The 4,615-nt window shown below is 40.3% G+C and overlaps 1 pseudogene; it reads left to right on the top strand.

Moving 5' to 3' along the window:
• Window positions 1-1,317: 1,317 nt before the first annotated feature.
• LOC136159942 (S-adenosylmethionine decarboxylase proenzyme 2-like) lies at window positions 1,318-2,526 on the top strand (annotated as a pseudogene).
• The last annotated feature ends 2,089 nt before the right edge of the window (window positions 2,527-4,615 follow it).

Raw genomic sequence — 4,615 nt, 5'->3', positions numbered from 1 at the left:
CACTTGTATAGGACCAATAGAAGCGCATGTTGTAACAAATACCAGTCAAGTGAATTCCTAGCTCACAACAATTGCCCTTTTTGGAGAATAGCCCCAGCCACAGAGGGGGACCTGAAGTAATGAGGTGCAACATCCTTGCAACTTAACCCTGACCTCTGGTCACCTCCTAGGGGTAGACTGGTGATCCAAGATGGGCCAATTTTTGAAACTCTAACAGAGAACCTGACACTGGTTGAAGCTTTTTCTTATTGGCAGTGTCCATATATCCAGTTGCTGAGACCTTCGTGGATTGCAACCCTTGGAGACTGCCCCTGCCATTAGGTCACAGAAGTGGGGATGGTGGAGGGAGGGGTGTTCACTGCTGCTTCAAGTCCTGGGCCTGGCCAGTGGGCAGCTGTGGCAAAGACACAGCCAGCTCTGTTCAGCTCTGCAGGACCCAGCCCTCGGTCTGACCCGGGCCCCCAGCTCATCTGCCGGCCCCACGGCCCCAGGGCCTGAAGGGCCCTGGGAGAAGTTGCAATCCACCTCTCACCACACTCTCTGCTGGGGGAACCACTGCGAGCCTGACTATTGGCCAAGCGGAACCTCTCGCTGCTGTGCTGTGTCTCGCGATAAGTGTCTGGCACTAACGGCGTCACTAAGGGCTGTGCGCCTGCCCCTCTCCCATCACATCCGGGTCACTTGCTGGCGACCAGCTCTGCTCCCTCAGATGGCAAACAGGGGCCGCTGAGACACGGAACTGTGTCTGCCTCTGTTTCCAACAAACTCGTGATCTTTCGTCTCTCTCTGCCCTCAAAAGAAAAAGAAAAGTCCAGGTAAATTTTATTAATTCTTTTCTTAAAAAAGAGTCAATATAAAATTAAAGCAATAAAAGGAGACTAGATTTTGGTAACACAGTTGAAGTAATTGGTGGCACTCACAGCAAGGAGAGAAAGGATTTAGTTGATTTTCTGTGGCTTATTGGTTGTTTCCTAGTCTTATGGTGATGGAAATGGCACAATTTTTTTAAAGCATCCAAGAAACTGCTGGACTTTTGGTTCTCCCAGCAGCAACCTGTCACAAGCCAAGGATCTGATGAATTTTCAAATCACCCCATGATTTCAGTGGGATATATTTTTGAAAGATGTTTAGTGGTTAGTCATAAGTGTGGCAAAAACTGAAACTTACATATTCAGTGAGAATAGCATATTTATCTCCAAGAGACAAAGATGTGTGGTACCACCTTCTGTTGAAAGCATTGGTTTCCCTGTTGAACCTTGCTCAGAATTATAGTGATTTTGACTCAGTTCAAAGTTCTTTTATTCTCTGAAGAATTTAATGAAGCCATCTAATTGAGGGAATCCACACTGGAATTTACAGGAGGAAATAGTTTCTTGATGTAATTTTACCAAATGCAGCAGTGTATTGTATCAGTTCAGTTCAGTCGCTCAGTTGTGTCCGACTCTTTGCGACCCCATGAATCGCAGCACGCCAGGTCTCCCTGTCCATCACCAACTCCCGGAGTTTACTCAAATTCATGTTCATCAAGTCAGTGATGCCATCCAACCGTCTCATCCTCTGTTGTCCCTTCTCCTCTTGCCCCCAATCCCTCCCAGCATCAGGGTCTTTTCCAGTGAGTCAACTCTTCTCATGAGGTGGCCAAAGTATTGGAGTTTCAGCTTCAGTAATCAGTCCTTCCAGTGAACACCCAGGACTGATCTCCTTTAGGATGGACTGGTTGGCTCTCCTTGCAGTCCAAGGGACTCTCAAGAGTCTTCTCCAACACTACAGTTCAAAAGTGTCAATTTTTCGGCACTCAGCTTTCTTCACAGTGTATTGTATAAGACGGATGAATTCTGAGAGTTCATACTGGTATAGGCTGGATTTCCCAGAGACTTGGGTAATCAGTCAGCTGGATCAAATCCAGAAAATACTGATGAGTGAGCTTGACCCAGAAGTTATGGACCAATTTTACGCAAAAGATGGTGTTACCGCAAAGATGTCACTCATGAAAGCAGAATTTGTGCTAGGTTCTGTCACTGATATCATACTGTTCAGTCCTTGTGGGGATTCAGTGAGTGGCATGAAGTCATAGGGAACTTATTGGACTGTTCACACCATTCCCATAACCAGAATTTTCTCATAGTAGCTTTGAGACAAACTTTAGCTGCTGCTGCTGCTAAGTCACTTTGGTCGTGTCCGCCTCTGTGCGACCCCATAGATGGCAGCCCACCAGGCTCCTCTGTCCCTGGGATTCTCCAGGCAAGAATACTGGAGTGGGTTGCCATTTCCTTCTCCAATGCATGCATGCTAAGTCCTTCAGTCGTGTCAAACTTTAGCTAGAACTCTTATAATGATCTGTTTAGGAAAGCTGTGAGTTTTTAAGCCAGGAAAATTTTTGACCACCTTGTTTGTAAATCAGAGTTTTAAATGTCCCACACTGCTTTCCTTGCCCCAGAAAATTGAAGTTTTAAATGTCTTGATTGACAGAGGAGTTCTATATTTAGTGATTACAATTTTATTTTTACCAATTTGGCTAAGAAATGATAGTAAGAGAAGAACTAATTTAGAAAAATGAAGAAAAAATACAAAACACATATAGAAGGAAGTGATGGCTCCTTTCTATGTATTGAGACTGAGGTTCATGCTTTCCATAACCACCACCTCAAGATGCAGAAAGCCCTGGATGTGATGACAGTCTAATCATTTTAGATTGTATGTATTATTATACTGAGGAGTTAGATATATAGCATGAATGCTCTCTTGTGTGTTTAGATATTCTATACTACTCTTGCTGTGAAACTGAAGTGCTTGTAGAAACAACACTTTATGAAACTCTATAACAGATATGAAAACAATTCAGTTTGGTTTATGTACAGTGTAATATTTCTCCAGGGATCATCCAAAATTCCCCATAGACAAAGCTTTTGTCTTCATTAGGTGTTGGCCTCAACCTAACCATCTGGGACTGGTCTGTTAAATTGCTGTCAGAATTTTACATTCTGCTTACTGCTACTTTCTAGAATATATTCTTTACTAATATTATTGAAACCAATTTCTACTTCATACAGTTTTTTTTTTTTTTTACTATAGCAATTGGCTTTCCTTCCATGAATCAAGTTCTCCTAAGAAAATGATTGCAGTTATTCATTTTTTTGTATTACTACTTTAGCATTATTGCTCCCTGCATTCCTAGTCCTTTAATTGATTTTTTTCCTCACCTGTGTGTCCCCCCTCTCCCCCTCAAATAAAGCAATACACTGTTACACTGTGGGTTTATACTAATCTTATTCTCCACAGGGGAAGCTGGGGTAGATCTTGAACTTAATATTCATTTAAGGTTTAGAGAATTTGACTTCCTTTTAATTGGCATGGGCTCTTTTGAAAGATAGTGACAAATAAACTTATTTTGTTGATTATCAAGGATGACCCATAGAGTATTATAGATTGAGATGTGGGTGAACAGACATAACTGTACAGAAATCATATGATATCTTGTGTTTCCAGTAAATGAGATTCAGTTCAGTTCAGTTCCTTTTCCTGGACTAGGTCTTTACTAATGTGTAAAATAGTGGTATGCAAGGATTTATTATCACTGAGTTTATTATCAGGGAGATTGAGTGTAAAGGTTGTACTGGGTTCAGTACATCAAGCAGGCTTGGGTCGTTCACTTTGACTTTTACATTAGTAGCCATTTCCATGAAATTCCAGTGACAATTTCCTGTAAATCTTGTTTTAAAGCAGAATCAGTGTCTTTTTCATCTTGTGACTTAAAATCCTATGATTTTGTGATGCATATGATATTGTCTAAGTTCATCTGTTCCCCTCATTGTGTGTTCCCTTCACTGTGGCTTCACAGGATTGAGTGAATGACTGCACAGGAAGGCAGAATGCTATTCATAAAACATAATGTACAGTGTTCCAGTATAGTTGATGGGAAATGCCTAAATATAGGCTTTCAAGAGTTAGCATCTTTTAGCTATATTTGCAAATACAGTGGAATTTAGGCAGCCAAGAGAACAGCAAAGTTAACTAAAATTTGTATTTCTTCTTATCCTCAAAATGTTTTATTTTTATTTTTGTGTTGATGCAGTGATGTTTGGTTTCTTCTGTATTTATAAATGAACCACATTTCATTGGTGTTTCTAAACATAAAATCTATTTTGCTTGAAATCAAGCGGTTGGAATACTGTTTTGACTTAAAGAATATTGTTAATTGAAACCTTCATTTAAGAAACTTTCAATCAGTGTGATCAGCTTGATTCTTTAATTAGCATAGCACCTAATGCTTTGGTGTCCTGCTTTTGAGGACCAGTGTTCAGAGTAGATTTTGTTCTTATATACAGTATCTAGTGGATATGATAACATTTGTTGGCTCAAAGTTTGTTTTCTTCTTCTCATAGGTTTAAGAATTACATCTAATGTTGAAAAACTGCACACACTGATACACATTGCAGCAAAGCCTGGAAAAATGATAACTGTAGATTACATAGGGATATAAATTAATCTTAGTATAATTGAAGAGAGAACATTTGGTGCCATAATTTCTCCCTTCATGGTGTTGGATTTAAACCAGTTGAAATGCGTTTCTGTACAACAATGTAAGTATCAATGAAAGTTTGCTCAATTAAAATGT

The sequence above is a fragment of the Muntiacus reevesi genome, chromosome 2 (genome assembly GCF_963930625.1).
Source record: "Muntiacus reevesi chromosome 2, mMunRee1.1, whole genome shotgun sequence".
Classification (NCBI taxonomy): domain Eukaryota; kingdom Metazoa; phylum Chordata; class Mammalia; order Artiodactyla; family Cervidae; genus Muntiacus; species Muntiacus reevesi.
This window is presented reverse-complemented; position numbering and strand designations above follow the sequence as displayed.